The 19663-nt window shown below is 33.2% G+C and overlaps 3 pseudogenes; all 3 read left to right on the top strand.

Annotated features, from left to right (window-relative positions):
- Positions 1 to 509: 509 nt before the first annotated feature.
- Positions 510 to 1542, top strand: LOC114180427 (uncharacterized; annotated as a pseudogene).
- Positions 1543 to 3459: 1917 nt separating this feature from the next.
- LOC114181146 (receptor-like protein kinase FERONIA pseudogene) lies at positions 3460 to 4940 on the top strand (annotated as a pseudogene).
- Positions 4941 to 14700: 9760 nt separating this feature from the next.
- On the top strand, positions 14701 to 19303 carry LOC146886700 (protein MAINTENANCE OF MERISTEMS-like; annotated as a pseudogene).
- Positions 19304 to 19663: the final 360 nt, after the last annotated feature.

Raw genomic sequence — 19663 nt, 5'->3', positions numbered from 1 at the left:
GAAGTTGTTGGAAAGTAGTGTTTAACCAAGATACTCTAATTGAGTTCCCTCTTATCACCGTCGGTGGTGGAATGACACCTAGATGTTCATGGAAGGTTGAGAATATGTCTTGAACCGTAGTGGGGCCAATGACCACATCTCCGTCTATTGGTAGGCCAAGGAGGACGGCTACATCCTCTAGTGTCACAGTGGTCTCTCTATGGGGGAAGTGAAATGTGTGAGTTTCTGATCTCCACCTTTCTAATAAAGAATTGATGAGGAAGTGGTTGACATCCATGTTTGGGATATACAAGGTGTGTCTGAATCCAGCCCGTTGCATTAAATTTATGACATGGGGATCAAGTATGTCTTGGTTTTTTAGTATCCAAACTCCAGCTCTTCTCGGTCTAAGAACTCTTTCTCGTTTTTCCCATAAGTCGTGAGTGATATGCTCGTGTTGAAGTCGGAGTAGTGACATATCTCGAGGTAGGCGTCCATTTTGTAATGCTAAACATGTTTAGAAATGGTAAATGAACTCTGTAAAGGAAAATCCTTGCATACCTATCAAAAGTTTGGTAGCTAAAGGTTAAAAATCGTTTTGGATATTCAGTTTCATATGACAAAGCTTGGAATGGTAAGCAAAACGCGCTTGCTAAGGAGTTTGGAGATTGGGAAGAGTCTTACAATGAACTTCCTAGGTGGTATCAAGCTGTACAAGAAAGCAATCCCGGCATAATAATTCAATGCACTGGACCTTCTGTACAAGTAAGTGCCCAACCTGACTCTTCTTGCTATATTATGGAACGTGTATTTTGGTCTTTTGGACCATGCATCCAAGGGTTTAACTATTGCAAGCCAGTTGTCCAAGTAGATGACACATTTCTAACAGGAAGATATCAAGGGACATTGCTAATAGCACTAGCTCAAGATGGGTCACGTAATATATTCCCTTTGGCCTTCACGATAATGGAAGGAGAAACAAATGAGGCCTTAATATGGTTTTTTCAACTCTTAAGGGAGCACGTTACACCACAATCAAACCTCTACTTGATAACAGACAGGGGGAAAGGCATATTGGCAGCCCTACAATCTGAAGAAGTACAATGGGAAGCAGATGGATTGCAATCAGTATACTGCATACGTCATATGGTTTCAAATTTCAACAAAAAATTCAAGAATCACGAATTGAAAAACCGGTTAAATAATATGGGTAATAAAATTTTTCTTTCATTCACCATATTCAATAATTAAACTAACTAATATAATTGCATTTTTACAGCTTACGAGGTGAAACAACCCATATTGGATGCTAAATTAGCGGCTTTGAGATCCCATTCACCAGAAGTGGCATCTTGGATTGACAGGATACCACTACAAAAATGGACTCAGGCCTACGATGGGGGTAGTAGATTTGGGCACATGACAACAAACCTGGTAGAATGTATGAATTCTGTTTTAAAAAGAGCTCGTTCATTACCAATTTGTGCTCTAATTAAGGCAACATTTGAAAGGATCGCAACATGGTTTGTTGAGAGAGGGGTTAAGGCAGACTCCATGTTATGAGCAGGCCACCAATATCCCGAGGAAATTAATTATATTATTAGAAAAAATCAACAACAAGCGGGAATGTGTCAAGTTCGTCGATATTCAAGAGAAAATAATGAATTTCAAGTTCAAGAGATGTTTTCTCCCCATGATTACCGCCTACCAATGTCTTTTACAGTTAAATTAAATGATTGGTGGTGTGATTGTGGTCATTTTCAAGTTCTTCGACTGCCTTGTCATCACATAATAGATGTTTGCTCTTTCTTGCATATAGACCTAACCTCATACATCCATCCAGTTTATAGCCTCTACAACATCAACAAAACATATGAAATACAATATCATCCGGTTAGGAATAAAGAATATTGGTCAATATACACCGGACCAAATTTCATTCCACACCCAAACATGCGCCGTAGGATAAGGGGAAGACCACCAACTAATAGAATCCATAATGAGATGGATGAACCAAATCCAAACAGACGAAGCAAATGTTCATATTGTAGAAATGAAGGACATCATAGGGACAACTGTCCCTATCGTTAGTAATTTATTGCTTTATCCAATTTTGTAGTTCATTTTTATTATGTAATTTTTATTGTGTTATTTTTATTATGTATTTTTAGTATGTGAATTTTAATTATGTTATTTCTATTAAGTAATGTATTTTTTAAAACTAATTTATTGTACCAATAAAAAAATTAATTCCCAACAAATTAAATATAATAACGACTCTTAAGAAAAATTTGTGTAAAATAAATTTATCAAAGGTTAAAAAAAATGAAAACTGAAAATTTTTAAAAGATAAAAAAAAACTGAAATCGGCCTTTTGTCTAACGACTTCAGAAATCGGCCTCCTGCCTAGCGACTTCTATTTTTTTTTTTTAAAGTAAAAGAAAAAGGAAACTGGCTTTGGAGATGACGACTTCACCTTTAATATCGTCCTCCTCTGACGATATGACCTAGTTTTACAAATAAATTTTCAACCGACCCATATTTACAAATTCTTGGTCAAAATGACCCAGAATTAAAAAAAAACATATAATTATTGCTTGTTTTCAGGTATATCATGTTAATAATTTTTTGTCTGATATGTTTTTAGTGGATCAATCTAATATAATACTTATATTATTTTATTTTCTAAAACTTTTTTTTAAAAAAAATATATTTGATCTCTATTTTTATTTATTTATATCAATTTAGTTATAATATTTTTTTTATTCAATTATATATTAATTTTTGTTAATTTTATTCAATTGTGTGATTAAAAGAATTGTGCTAAAAGCTAACTCCTCTAGTGTGATTTGAGCTCCTAATCACTCTTCCCCTTTTAACAAGTTACTCATGTTCAACCAAATATTCTTTAACAAACCGGTCTTAGATTAACTTAAATATACTTTCACCTCTCAACCACTCCTTTAAATATAACTAACCTAACAAAATATGCAGAAGAGTTTATGCATAATTATTTTGCATTTATATGCATCTTTATTAAAAAAAAATCCAAATATATATAAAAATATCACCCATGTTGTAATGTGGGCGTTGAATATAAACTCTCTGATAGGTCTTACTCGCAAGCCTTTGACAAAGGCGTACACAAAATTATCTCGTTTGAATATGTCACTTGAACAGTTACATCATATAATCATTTAAGGTAATCTTTCAAAGATTTTGACCACTACTGTTTTCAACTCATCCACCATTCGCATAATATGATACAAAGTTGAGGAGTCTCACTCATTGGGATGTGAAAATCTCAGTATTTCTATTAATTAACTCTTACATTTTTCTTTATCAAATACAATAAGGTTAAATCATTTTATATTTTAAACAAAAAATATTAAGCTACTAGTGTTAAATGGATATTTACTACAAATTGAATGTATAAGCACATTAGACAAGGTGTTCATATATGAAGATTGAGAGTTGTTACTTTACTCATCGCAACTTTCTTTCAAGTTTCGCTCTCAAATACAACGAACATTCATGTCTTCTTCGCTGCTTCGTATTGACTACTACAAAGCTTGTATTGTAGTCAACGAGAACATTCACACTACGACTTCACCCACGCGTAATCTCTCAGGTTCACGGTAGTTAACAATGAGGTTCAGCAGTATCACTCCCATAAAATTCTTCTTCCTCTACCTCCAAGCGTGCACCCCTGTGAACAATTTCACAAACACTTGCTGCACCGCTGGAGCATCCTACAACAGTGAAAGAACATGGACAGGGTACTCGTCTCGGTCTCGTGTGCTGGTTTCGTCCTTCCTCAGTGGGCAAGATCCAAGTTCAATCCACGCTCACAAAACCTGTCAATCAACACGCTTATCTGTCAGCGATTTTCCATCGCCGAGATCAAATCCGCCACAAACAACTTCGACGACGCTTCCGTCGTCGGCGTCGGGGGATTCGGCAATGTTTACAGGGGCTTAATCCGCAGAATTTTCATCCCGGGATCTCAGAAACACTTCAATCCAGGTTCGAATGGCGCTAAAAAGTTCCCGGGCAAGATGGAGGTGGCTATCAAGCGCCACAAACCGGGTTCAAAGCAGGGCGCTGAAGAGTTTCTGAACGAGATCGAAATGCTCTCGCAGCTCCGGCATCGCAATCTCGTTCTACTCATTGGTTACTGCAACAGCAAGAAGGAGATGATCCTGGTCTATAATTTCATGGCGCGTGGCAACCTCCGTGACCATCTCTACAACAGCAACAAACCTTCCATGCCATGGAAGCGACGCTTGCAAATCTGTATAGACGTTGCTCACGCGCTTCATTATCTTCACAGTTGCGCCAATAAATACACGATAATCCACAGTGATGTGAAAACCACGAACATCTTGTTGGACGAGGAGTGGGTGGCCAAGGTATCAGACTTCGGGCTTTCAAGAATTGGGCCCAGGGAATCCAAGGCCCATGTCTGCGTCACCGCTATGAAGGGTAGCTTCGGGTATATAGATCCAGAATATTATAAACGACAACATTTGACGGAAAAGTCTGACGTGTACTCTTTTGGAATTGTTTTATTTGAGGTACTGTGCGCTCGCCCGCCTCTGATTCACACCACAGATCCGAGACAAGAGTCGCTCGGTAATTGGGTTAGGTACTGTTACCAAAATGGAACCATGGCAGAAATAATGGACCCCACGTTGAATGGGAAGATTGCGCCTAAATGCTTTAGAATGTTTTGCGAGATTGGGGTGAGTTGTTTATCAGAAATTGGGACGCAGAGACCGTCTATGCACGACGTCGTTTGGGTGCTAGGGAACGCCCTGCAACTACAAGAAAAGGCAGAAATTAGTGTGGCGCATTCTAGTAGCAAACATTTATTGTCTAGTTAGGCAAATTGAATTATTGAAGGGTTGAATATGCATTATTGAATTTATTGAATTGAATTACTTCATTTCTAGGATCAACTGTTCATGGGTCGTTTCAAAGGACTCGTTTGGGGTGCAAATAAAAATCTTGCATATGGGGTCCATAATGTGAATAGAAGGGCTGGAGTATCATCTTGTTTTGTGGGTTATCTTATTTTTCTATGGAAAAGGCGTGTACAAATATATTAAAATGCCTTCTAATAGGATTTGCATCCCTAACAAGTTCAAGTATGATATACGTTACTTATGCTTAAAGCAGTAAAAGTATCTTTTTTTAATTCACTTTCAAGTGTAAAAGACTACTAAATTGTATAAATAATTTGAAAATAAATGGAATATTTAGTTATCAAATTAAAGTGAGAAAAAAACTTTTATGCAAGAATTTTGTATCGTCATGGGGTCCTGCCTAATTCTTATAATAGGATTCAAAGAAAGAATAATGCACCTATGGTTTGATGTGAAACTTGAAGTAAGGTATAACACCCAAAAATTAATTTAAAGTTTATTGTTTCATAAATTGGATCTAAGTTAATCTTTTGACTAGTTTTGATTTAATTAACATATTTTATAGTATAGGAGATATTTAGAAGAACTTAAGGGGTTTATATTTTGTTATTCTCTTTGTATTTTGTAACTGGCATATTATTTCTTGTTTGGAAGATAAATGATTTGTCACCATTTTATTTATGAATAGAAAGACACACAAGGCGAATGTATTGTGATTTTCTGACATGAAACATTAATTTTGTGTTAGATTGTTCAATCTCTATACTTGTCTCTGATTTAGGGCATTCAATATTTTATATGAACAATTTGGCATCCACCGTAAGTATCAATAAAACTTGATTGAACCCCACTTATCGTTAATATGACCAAATGGAGAAATTCATCATAACATTGAGATTAAAAAAAAAAAAAAAGCTTATTTAACCTAAATGAAAATGTTCCAGTAAAGGAATAGAATTTCTAGACCAAAAGCAAAAAAGAAAAAAAAGTATTTCAACCTCAACAAATAACACACTTTAAGTCAAAATAGTTTTACCCCTTGATCGTGGGAGTTGTTGTTTTATTTATAGTCAAATCAGTTACAATTTAAAAATCTAATCATCTTTCGGTATATCTTTTAAAATATATCTTTCCAGAATACCTTCTAAAATAATAACCACCAAGAAATAATAATTACTCTAAGAAATAATAACTCTCATAACGACTTATAATAATTACCGAATTTGGGTTACAATAACAATTGAATATCGTAAACAATCAATCTGACCCACATCTAACCATCCGCTTTACTCTTTCATAGGTCGACCCATCGGAGATCTCACAAAAGATTACAAAGATAATAACTACATATAAGATCTATTTTTTGATAATAAAATTTAAACTAAATATAAGACGAATTTAGACTTAATTCCTGGGCCCGGCTTTTGGACGTTTAATATTCATCTTTGAGTATCAGGTTGGGCCCTAATCGACTGGGACAATACACAACCCTCCAACCTTGAGTCCTCATCTTGTTGGGATGATCAAGGTTGTCATAAACCATCCACTATCTTCTAGTATAGGGTTGAGCCTTTACGTTTTCTCACACCATCTTTAGGTAAGTTTCTCCGTTTTTGTTAAATTTAGCATTCGTCTCTACTTGCCTCATAATTTTATGGTTGATTAAATTTAAAATTTATGGTTGATTTACTTTACCTGAAAACAACAACATTTTGGTTTTGTCTTAGCTAACCAATAACAACCCCTAGTCATGTCGAGTTAGTTGCTTTAAACGAGTGTTCCTACCCCCCAGTCAAGCTGGGAATTTCTTTTGTCTTGTGCGTCAAATTGGTAATTCATTTGGAAATTATCTTGCAACCCAATAACAACAATTACAACTTTCAAAAGTGTAAGGGGAAACAAAATTCTCTCCCTGACAAATACCACAACTTATTTACTAAGAACATGTGAATCTCACATAGAAACACATCATGTTCATACCTACAAAGGTTATAACTTAGTCAAATAATACGACTTTTAAACTTCCTTCTAACATATAAAGAGTTCTAACAATTAAACATTTCAAAAAAGTTTCCAACTAACTAAGCAACTTCCTCCTACCATAACTCGCAAATGGAGTTCGAATAGCACGACTTTTGTAGTGTCTGCATGATTGATGCTTCATTCGCGCATATATATATATATATATATATATATATATATATATATATATATATATATATATATATATAGCTTTCCTCCAATTGCTCACTGTCTTCATTTCTTTTTCGACCTTCTTCATCTTCATGAATGAAATAGACACCGAAATGATATGAATTACTAATTGTCTGCATACAAATGCCTAATGTTTAGTCACAATGGTATACCATTTATATATTTCAATTTTAGCCCGTACTTATTAAGCAAATATAGTGGGTTTCTATGACGTACCTCATGTTAATATTCTTATTATTGAATCTCGCCTACCTAATGTGCAGGATGCCAATCTTTTTTAGATTTCAAGTGATTAGTAAATGATGGAGTACTTAATACTTTAGATTTTGTTGATTTTGAAACTTGTGTAGATTGCATTAAGTGTAATTAAAATAGCAAGTCCAAAATAGAAGCTAAAAGGAGTTCAAATTTACAAGAAATTATTCATACAGATATTTGTTCAGATATGGATGCGAGTAATCTGAGATAATTCATCACCTTTACAGATGATTACTCACGATACATGTACCTTTACTTACTTCGTTCTAAGGATGAAACTTTAGATGCCTTTAAAGTTTTTAAGGCTGAAGTAGAGTTACAATGCAGAAAACAAATTAAGATTGTGAGATCAAACAGAGGTGGAGAGTACTATGGTAGATACACTATGAGTGGAAATTATTTGGATTTTGTTTAACTCTTAAAAACGACCTATGAAAGGACGAGTTAACAAAGGGGGAAAATTTTTTACACTGTTTCTATAGTTACTTGATTACTACTATAGAATTGCGTAGTTTATATTGAGTTCTATGATTGAAGCCTTGACTTCCCATTGAAAGGCTGAATAGAAGCGAACTTGCCTTTTTTCGCTAATGGCTTGAAAGGATGCAGATGATGAGGTTTCTATGAACATGGAATTGGGTATGAAGAAAATTGATAGATTAGTAGAAAGTCAATGAACAATGGAACAGGTGAAGATAATCAAAGGGTTAAGGAGTTCCGTTGAGCTTTTAAGTGTAGTTGCTACTTTGAATTCTAAAAATTCCACAAATGCTTCAACTTATGGTGTGCCAAATTCACATCTCTTAGTTTGTGCTCAACTATACCTGGCAGTAGCTTACAAACTGCAGAAAAATGACAAGGTTTCCTCCAAGCATTTACTGCAAGTGTGTTTGTGACTCTCTGAGGTTTTGTGATTGCTTTGATGCAATTTGGTAAGCCAGTAAATTATATCAAATGATGAATTACATATGGCTTTGTATTTGTCCTATGATGCACCGATACTTCAACTTGGTTCACGTATCCGTGTCTGACACGTGTTTGTATCTGATACTTTAAAATACTTTATCGATATTTATCAATGAAATATCTAATTTATAAAGTCGTAGTACAATACAAGAAAATCTTTGAATAATGATCAATTTTAGTGACAAAAAATAATTAGTCATTATATAGTGACCAATTTAAAAACTAAAAATTATTGGCAACTAAAATAGTTCCAAAAATTTATAATTGGTCTCTAAATTGATAATTAAAATTGTTTTCATTATGAATTGGTTTCTAAATTGGTCACCAACATTAACTACCAAGGTTTTGACTACCAAAATAATTTGTCTCTAATTAGGAAATTGGTCTCTAACATATATTTTGTTACTGAAATTGGTCATTATTTGAGAGTTTTGTTATAGTAGTACTTTTACCATGACAACAATTTATATATATTTTTATGTTGACAACTTTAGTACATATAGTTTTAATTTGGATTCACACAATAACAATCATATATTTTATTATGTTTTTAAGAATTAATGTACAATTTTCAATATTCATATATCGTGTATCTATCACGTATCATATCCTATTATTTTCAAAATAAATGTATCAACGTGTCAGATACGTGTCGTATTCGATACACGTATCATATTCGTGCATCACAGGTGTTGTATGATAAATCATGAATTGGTATGATTTGGTATCATAGAGAATGCTATAAGGTTTAGAGTAGCAAAAAATGATTAGATTACTTAGTAGTCATAGTTGCTAGTATAACTTCTAATTTATTCTTTTATAGTTTCTTGAACTGCATCAATTATTGAGGGGCAACATTAATTGAAGGTATTAGGAGAAGGATACTAAGCCTAACAATTTTAGAATTTAATGACACACTAGCAATAAAAAATTAGATTCAACATAACTATTATCATGAAAATCTAAAAAAAGTAAGTAAAAAGTGAACTAAAACTACCTAAGCAAGTGTAAAAAGGTATAAGGACTCTAAAAATCTATTTACTTCTCAAAATTGAACCTTAAAACAGAATTTCACTACCTAGACCAAGACTAATAACTAAAACAGCTAGGCTAAGTAAAAATCTAAACTATACTAACCTACTATCGTTACAATCTGAATTATCGATGAAACTAAACTTGGTTCTTTTCAAAATAGTTAATACATTAGAAAACTTCATTCTCCAAACCAACTTTGAAGAAGGTGAACGAGAAATGATAGAGGCCGAGATAATTAACCTGATTTAGGATCCGAACTCGACGTCGTTGAAACCGCTTCAAGTTCTCTTCCAAGCTTCTCGACACTGTCTCCACGCTGAAATGAAAACCCTAATGTTCGCACTTCTTCACTGTACAAACTTTGACAGCCTTCGATGCCTTCAGTGCGAGCTTCTCGTGCTTGCTAGTCTATGACTGTTCAACCAAAAGGCGAAGTGATTCGAAGGCAAAGGGTTTTATTCAAACTTAGAAGGTGTTCGAACAATAACAGGAATGCCTCTGACAACCGTTTAAAGTTTCATAGAATTAGGATTAAGTTTTAAGTTTTATGCTTTTAATTTGTTGACTTTCATTTTATATTTTGTATAATTTTCTTTTATTTATAGTATTTATATATATATATATATATATATATATATATATATATATATTTATATATATATATATATATATATATATATATTTATATATATATATATATATATAATTATATACTAATATCAATGATTATTTAAAAAAAATTCTTTTAATATCAATATTTAAATATTAAATGAATTTTAAGTGTTTAATTAAATTAAGTTAAATATTTATATTTTATAAATAAAATACATACATACAATTTATTTTTATTTGTAATGTATCATAAATAATTTATTTCATATTTAAAATTTTAAAAAATAAAACAAATTGTACCATAAATATAATAATATATAATAATATCTAACAATATAAATTAATTAACAATATTTATAATTCTTTTATTTGAATAAATTAATATAAAATATAAAAAATAGGGTAAAAGATAATAAATAATTATCAAAATAACTAATCATTTCATTTTGATTTAATTAGTCGGATGGTATCCACTTTCGTTCATTTGTGTCAATTTGGTACCCACTTTAAAAAATGTGTCAATTTCACTACTAAATAAACTCATATTTCCTACCAATTTTGTTTTGAAATTTTTTTCGTAAGAAATACTTACAAATTTTGTTGAGAAAAAAAATTTGCAAGAAATTGCTACGAATTTTCTTGCAAAATATTTTGTATAAAACACTTTTCGCAACAAATTTTGCAGGAAATACTTGCAAATTTTATAATTTTGTAGGAAATAATTACCTATGAAGGAATTACTTGCCAATTAAAATTTTTAGAAGAAATGGTAGAAAAAAGTCTTTTCTTGCAACATAATTTACAAATAAGGGATTAATTTATATAATAATAAAATATATTTTTGATAATATGTTAATACATTGATAGTTTTTAAAAGTTTCTTTAATAAATTCATTTTTATAGAATAATTTGTATATTATTTTTTTAATTAGAAATTCTATTTATTAGGTTTGGATTAGCAACAAAATCATTTTATAGTTAAAACCATAATTAATTAGCTTCAACTTAACTATCATATTATGTTGTATCTAATTCCTAACTAATTAGCTACAAGTTAACTACCATATTATGTTGTGTCTAATCCCTAACTAATTATCTTTAAATTAGCTACCATATTATGTTGTATCTAATTCCTAACTAATTAGTTACAACTTAGCTACAATATTTATGTCGTGTATAATTTCTAACTAATTAGCTACAACTTAGCTACTATATTTATGTTGTGTTTAAACCTTAACTAATTAGCTACAACTTAGTTACCATATTTATGTTGTATTTAATCCCTAACTAATTAGCTACAACTTAGTTACCATATCTATGTTATGTCTAATCCCTAACTAATTAGCTACAACTTAGCTACCATATTTATGTTGTGTTTAATCCCTAACTAATTAGCTACAACTTAGCTACCATATTATGTTGTGTCTAGTCCCTCACTAATCAGCTACAACATATACGCCTTTGGGAATGTCCATCTGAATTGACATTTTAGAACCCACAAGAGAAGAAACTAGTCAGTATTTCATTGGATATGCTGAAAAAGTCCAAAGGTAGTTATAATGTTTTATTGTCCATCTCCTAACACTACAATCGTGGAATCAAGAAATGTAAAGTTTTCTGTAAATGACTTCATTAGATATTTAATTCAAAATAATCATAATAAAGTTCAACCCTCTAAATCAAATGATAAACTGGTAGTCATTCATGTTCCTTTGGTTCAATAGCGTATTAGACAACTAGTTATTCGATTTCCACAAACTGTTGGAGTCAAGTTGCTGAGGAACCAGTTGAACAATAAGTTTCTCATCAAGGTAATAAAGCAACATTAAGAAGATTTACAAAGATCAAAAGATCAATCAACAATTTCTAGTGATTATAAAGTGTATTTACAATAATCAGATTATAACATTGAAGTCAAAAATGAAGTCAAAAATGATCTTGAACGAGAACATATGAAAAATGTTTCATATGCTTCAGTTGTTGAAAGTTTAATGTATGCTTAAGTTCGTACCAAACCAAACATTTCACAGTTAGAGTTTTGAGAGATATCAGAGTAATCCAGGTGTTGACCACTAGAAAGTTGCAAAGAAGGTAAACAAATATCTTCAAGGATAAAAATATTTCATGCTCATACACAGACAAACTGATAGTTTGGAGGTGGTAGGCTACTTCTATTTAGATTTTGTTGGTTGCATTAATACTAGAAAATCAACTTTTGGTTATATTTTTATTCTAACTAGTGGAGCTATATTTTGGAGCAGCAAAAAGCATACTTTGACTACTACTTCTACTATTGAGGTTGAGTTTGTTTCAAATTTTAAAGCTACCTCAGATGGTGTATGGTTGAAGAGTTTTTATATATGGGTTTAGAGTTATGAATTCAATTACTGGCTAGGTCATTAACATTAAATATCTAGCTATAAGAGAATGTGTTAAGTGGTCATTGAACATGTTAGCACTGAGTTGATGATTGTCGATCCTTTGACTAAAGGCATGCCATTAAAGAATTTTAAGGTTCATTTAGTGCAAATGGGACTTGGTTCAGCATTGTGACAATCATTAATTTTACTTTGATAAAACTCTTATTCATTTTTTTCTCATTTTGGCTTGCACATATTTGTTTATTTTGAGAAATTTCGTTTGACCCAAAATAAACATATGGTTTATTCATTAGTTAAGAGCTTTTGATAAGAGACTTGATATATTGTGCTACATGGGAGATAATACTCATTTTGAAGGATCAATCACCATGATCCTTGTATTTAGTTTCTTGTATTGTTGTATTGATTTATAATTAGATAAATGTGGAGAATGTTGGAAATTTTCCATACATGTGATATGTGGATAATATGAGATACTCACATGGTCAATTATTTTCATAGATGTAGTCCATTTGTCAATTAATTTTATAAGTGTTGCAAAAGTTTTGATATAGTAATCTTATATAATTGACAATAATTTATTATGACAATTTTTATGTGATGGACAATGAGCTCTGTAAATTTTACAATCTACTATGTGATTTGGGTCATCAAATATGCTATTTTCTACTGTATACTATATTATCAAAGTTTAGGAAGTGAGGGTAACATTAAATGATTTTCGTGACAATTGCAATGGCTAAACTTGGTCCTTATTCCTTTTTACGCATTAATTTCACAAATCTGAGTTGAGTTTCATAATGTGTATGAAGTGTTCAGGATTGTGTTGCGAAAGTGATCATGATTAAGATACTTTTAAAAGTGTTCTTATGGAACCGAGGTCTGTAGTCCACAAATCAGTCAAGGGTCTCGAACGTCTTGCTTCGGGTCGGTCTTCTTTTACTTCAAAGGGGGGCCTGAGGGCGGTGCATGGGACCTGCAAAAGACACTCTGAATTCTAAGTCAGCACTGGTGATGTCAGGGTTTCAGAGAATAATTTAATGCGTAATCAATGCATATAATAGTGTGCTATTTATACTTTTGTACCTGTGGGTCCTACCTGTAATGGGCCTTTGGGCCCAATATCTCTTTTCTAGCTTATTTTACGATCCAGTGTTAAGGGTGGAATTTACCAAGGGGTCCTTCGAATATTGGCGGTACCCGGTACTCAGTACTCGGCCATGAGATGCGTCGAGGGTGGTTTTTCCTTTGGAAGGGTGCCTTTCGCAGGGTAGGCGGCCACGGGGTTCTGGTTGTAGGCCGTGTTGTTTAGAAGGAGCGTCTTCGTGAAGGGGTGTGTAAGGCTAGGTGGGGGCCGTGTTCTCCATGTGGAGGTGTTCCTGCGTGGTAGGCGGCCATCGTGCTCTTTGGGGGCCGTGTAGTTCTGTGCGAAGGGGTCTTTGCGTGGTATGCAACCGTTGTGCTCTTTGGGGGTCGTGTACTCGGGTACGGTTGGGACATCAATATGTGGCCATTGTGCTTTTTGGGGGCCGTGTACTCGGGTACAGTTGGGACAAAAAGGTTTTCTATATTAGTTTGATCCTTAATACTTTCACCAATCCACTTACAAAATTACACCTAGTTTTGAGTTTCATAATATGTATGAAGTGTTCAGGATTGTGTTGCGAAAGTGATCATGGTTAAGATACTTTTAAAAGGTTTTTTATATTAGTTTGATCCCTAATACTTTCACCAATCCACTTATGAAATTACACCTAGTTGAAGAGGTATGTGATTGATCACCTCTATAAGGCTCTCAATGTGAAATTGAATTGGCTTTTTCTCCAAAAATAATAGTGAATGTTGGATACATGATGATGTTTTTTGTTCTTGAAACATAATCTTATATTTTTCATTTTGTCTCTATTCTAGAGATCATTTTTCTCTAAATTTATTTTGCCATAATATCTTTAATTTCATGTGAATTTTAGTTTGTGAACCTGACTTTTATGAGCTATATATCTTCATTATTCAAACCATCATTCTCAATAAAATTTGTGCGATCAAATTTTAAGCCACATGTAAAATAAGAATGTTAAACTAGTGTTATGCTAAAAGTGACTTAATTATTATAATATTAATAGTATTTCCTTGTCTCATTTTCTTATTTCGTAAAGTGAATGGTAAAGGTTAAATATGTTCCAATTGTGTAGGTTGAAACTAATTTTCCCTTCACTTAAAACAAAAACCAGTACTTTATTTTTTAAATGAAGAAAAATTTTAATGGTTAACCTAGTTTAGGTGAGAAACAAAAAACTGAACCAAGTTTCAATAACATGAATGCAACAATCTATATTATAAGGTGAAACACGTTAACTACATCACGCATGCTTCACTAAGAAATTAGTGTTTATAAATATATCCAGAAATAATCAACCGGAGCTATGTACTCTTCTGTGTCTACGAAAGAGTTTGATGCTCTCATAGGTTATGCCCACAAAGACAACTCAGCACACTTTTAAAAATGTAAGCAACTACAGTTTGAAGACATCAACCAACACATCATCTGAGTGCACTTCTTCCTTAACATAGCAATCCAAGACCCAGATACAAATAAATCCTTAAAACTATAAAATTGTGTACATCAAATAATAGGGACCGGAAACAGGGGTTGCCAAAAACGGTTACAAAAACCCAAATCTAAAAACCACTTAACACGACTTTGAAAATAAAAAAAATGCAAGAAAAACGAAAGTTGACCATTTGATGTAAAAGTGAGGACGAAAACTCGAGATAGAGAACAATGCACCAGACCCTAAAAATAGAAGCAATACGTGAGAGGCTGAGACATAGTGAAAGAAAGCCCGAGAAGAAGCAACGATGCAATGAAACAGATGAAGGAAAGCACGAGAGACTAAAAATGGAGAAGGACCGAGATAGACGTAGAAAGAAGGAAGAGCGCGAGACACAAAGAAAGGAGAAAAAGCACGAAAGGAAAAATAATTGAAAACCGGAATAGCTCTCTCTTTGAAGTCAACATGGAAAATTTTATGAAAATTAAAAAATAAAAGTAAAAAATGAAACATAGGAACCAACTCAGTCAAACGTTTGTCAAAATTTATGTTTTAATATATATCTTGGATAAAAAAATATATAAAAGTATACCACGTTAAGTTCGTTAAAAAATAACTTTGTCAAAAGATAGTTTTAAAGTAGTCTACTAAACAAAATATTTCAAACTCGCCTTTGCTTTTAAATAATAAACAAGACACATTGTCAAATGAACGTTTTTGTTTTGGAAAATGATAAAGTGACTCCATATTTTGACTCCATATTTTGACTCCATACTTGACTCCATGAGGTGGCCTGCACATGTGGATTTTAATGCTTAAATTAAAATTAATTTTATTAAAGCATCTTACTTGAGACGTGGCACATTTTGGAGAGTGGGTGTGGACGTGAAAATTGAGAGGGTCAGAAACACGTTTTGGAGAGTGGGTTTGGGCGTGAAAATTGAAAGGGTGGGAAATTAGGTTTTCTTTGAAGAGTGGGTTGCGTAGATAAAGCAAAAACGAAAAAAGGGAAAAGAAAGAAAGAAAGGGAAAACCCACTCGAAAGGAGAAAGGAAGAAAGGAGAATACGTGTGTCGTAGTGACTCGAAGAAGACGAAGGGAGAAGACTAAGGGAGAAGACGAAGAGAGAAGACGAAGGGAGAAGACGAAGAGAGAAGACGAAGGGAGAAGACGATCCTCCCAGGGTTAGGATTTTTGTTCGTCTCCATTGTTGGATTCAGCATCGTGGTTCGTAGGTATGTTTTCTTTTTTTTTTTGTGTTTCTCCACTACGCCAACAAGTTTGTGGTATTTTTTTTCGAAGTTGTCGTTGTGGGTTTTTTGGTTAAGGAACTGAGATTTTGTTTTGGTTTTCACCTGCATAATCGAGTGAGTTATTCTTTAAAGGCAAATTTAACATCTATCTTGTACAAGTGAATGACCACAACACTGTAATCGAACACAAAGCTTACGAAGTTAGGGTTTTTGGTGCTTTCAGTTGTTCGATTCAGTCGGTGGTTGGTAAGTTTGTGTTATTTTTCCGTTTTTATGATTTTGGTGCTTTGATAGGTGCATGAATACTAGTTTTCTAACTAGGTTGATGAAATCTGTCTTATTTTACTGTGATGACCTGTTTGCTCACAAGTGATGACCTGTGCTGCATTTTGTGCAATAATGTGGTTTGACTCAATTTTTTGAACTCATACCAGTCAATAGTTGATTATGGGGTGATTAAGTATGGGTAATATGCGTTCATTTGTAATAATATCTTTGATGTGGTTTCAAACCCAAGTGCATTAAAGTTGTATGATTTATTGATGATGACTTGTGTGCATCCAAGTGATGACTTGTGCTGCATTTTTTGCAATCAGGTGGTTTGACTCAATCTTTTTAACTTCCATATTATTTTATTCCATAATTGATTATTGTGTGATTCTGTTTGGATAATGTGAGTTAATTTGTAATTATCTCTTTGATGTGGTTTCATAGCCAACTTGATTACACTTGTGTTATGTATGAGTGATGACTTGTTTGGTCACAAGTGATGATTTGTGTTGAATTTTTTGGAAGCGTGTGGTATGACTGAATTTTTTTGATCTTTCATGTGATAGCACTCAATAGTTGATTATGGGGTGATTAAGTATGGATACTGTGATTTCATTTGAAATTATCTCTTTGATGTGGTTTCAAACCCAAATGGATTAAAGTTGTATGATTTATTGATGATGACTTGTGTGCATCCAAGTGATGACTTGTGCTGCATTTTTTGCAATCAGGTGGTTTGACTCAATCTTTTTAACTTCCATATTATTTTATTCCATAATTGATTATTGGGTGATTTTGTTTGGATAATGTGAGTTAATTTGTAATTATATCTCTGATGTGGTTTCATAGCCAACTTGATTACACTTGTGTGATGTATGAGTGATGACCTGTTTGGTCACAAGTGATGATCTGTGTTGAATTTTTTGGAAGCGTGTGGTATGACTGAATTTTTTTTATCTTTCATGTGATAGCACTCAATAGTTGATTATGGGGTGATTAAGTATGGATACTATGATTTCATTTGAAATTATCTCTTTGATGTGGTTTCAAACCCAAGTGGATTAAAGTTGTATGATTTATTGATGATGACCTGTTTGCTCATAAGTGATGACCTGTGTTGAATTATTTGGAAGCATGTGCTATGAATCAATTTTTTCATGTTTCATGTCATACTAGTCAATAGTTGATTATGGGGTGATTACCTGGGGTTATGTATTCAGGTCATAAATATGGCTGCAGTTAGTGAGGGAAGTGAATTCAATGTTGACCACAAGGTATGATAAATTTTGGAATTCAATTTATTTTGAAATTTGTTATGATAAAAATGACATAACTAAATTTTTTTTATTGTTCCATATTTGTTTTAGGCATTCATGCCGGACAAAATTGATTGGTAGTTTGAATAAGAAGTTAACAGATGAGCAAAAGTCATTTATCCGAGGAACACCATTTGGATGGATGGTTGAGTTGAAAGAGTCTGTTAAAATATCTAGGAATCTTTTGAGTCCGTTAATTAGTAGGTGGGTGGAAAGGTTGGGGGGGTTTCACATGAGTACAGAAGTTGTTGGATTTACCTATTTAGATGTATGTCTTGGTCTAGGTTTGAGGGTGGTTGGTGAGAACATTAATTTAAACCAGGAAGGGTTAAATAGTGATTCAAGGAATTTATTTGGAGCTTCCAAAGTTGTTGATATCGAAATGGTATATGATTAAATCTTAAAACATATTAAAGTGCTTTGTTTAGAGGATTTTGGTAAGCTTTACCTTTTGTTAGCAATTTCTGAGTTTTTGTTGCCCAATCGTAGTGGAATAGTTTTTTCTATTTTGTTCAACATTGTTGATGACCTTGGTAGTATTGGGAAATTTAATTGGGGTCGAGTGGTGTATGAGTTTTTGGTTGGCAGTATATGTGAAGCTAAATTGTTCTTGAAGGAGAAACAAAGTACCAAACACTTCCATGTAGCTGGATGTGTTTATTTGTTACAGGTACTGTATGTTAAATTAATTTCAAACTTGTTTGATTAGTTTAAAATATTTGGTTATGAGTTTTGACTGATTTTGATTACAATTGTGGCAGTTATGGTCTTTTGACCATTTCTTGATTTCGAATTTAAAGGATTGTCAGCGTACGACAAAGTTTCCCAGAATCTTGCATTGGATGGAAATGAAAGCAGGGGACAATGTAATTAAAAGGAGTTTGACAAATAACACTGTAAGTTGGGTATTTTGCTGTTTGATTTTTTTCCTAAATCTGTTATCTATATTGATTGAAGTTTGTTGTGAATTGTTTCAGGTTGTTGCAGATGTTGCTGCCTCTGTAGAAGAGCTGACCAATTCCTTCGTTAAAGAAGGTTTTGAGGTATATGGACGTCAAACTAAGGGTACTAAAATAGTTGACTTAATTAAAGTTGTTGAACATCAAGAAAGTGTGCTAGGAGAATTGCAAAAAGAACTTGTAGACTTGAATGCAATGATGATTGAGAGGAAGAACCAGCGCCAGCATCAGCAGGGCAAAATGAAGTTTTCTGAGTTTGGTGAACCAAGTGTTGGTCATTCGCAAATACGGGTTCTTAAAACAATAATTACCTGAACAACTACAACAGATCCGGCTAAGTTAAGGCTACGAGTATTTATCTTTTCTCGTACAACCTTACATCTACGATTGAGTGTAGAGATCAAAAAACTATGCATTGAATCTGCCCAGTTATAGTCACTTAAGTTGTCAAGGTTGTCTAAGACTTTGAAAGGCATATTGGTCACTGTCCTAGAGGTCCTAGGAAAATAAAATACAGTAAAACAAAGTAACAGATACAACCTACAAGCATTGTCTGCATCATCATCACTAACCACTAAGTTCTTAATCTTGTTAATTATGTCTCGCAAGGTGATTGGTTTCTTATCAAAAAGTGAACCTACTACCCCACTTACATCAACATCAAATTCAACACATTTACCAACCATACTAAGACCTAGGCATATACAAACATCATAAACCGATAACCCCACCAAATGCTGACCTACACGAGTGTATCCCCCTTGTGGAACCCATCTACGCAACACTTCCCTCAACAAAGGACAATTTATTTCCAATGCATTGTCCACCTCCAAACACCATCTAAATGGTGTTGCCTAAATCGGCTTACGGTGGGTGTCTTTTCGTACATTGTTTACTTCAACAATGTACTTGCTTTCGCACCTATGCACAATTCGCACCT

Source organism: Vigna unguiculata, chromosome 4, assembly GCF_037176805.1.
Source record: "Vigna unguiculata cultivar grain cowpea cultivar isolate G323 ecotype 2 chromosome 4, ASM3717680v1, whole genome shotgun sequence".
Lineage (NCBI taxonomy): Eukaryota > Viridiplantae > Streptophyta > Magnoliopsida > Fabales > Fabaceae > Vigna > Vigna unguiculata.
The sequence above is the reverse complement of the archived record's forward strand: the minus strand, read 5'-3'. Positions and strand labels throughout refer to the sequence as shown.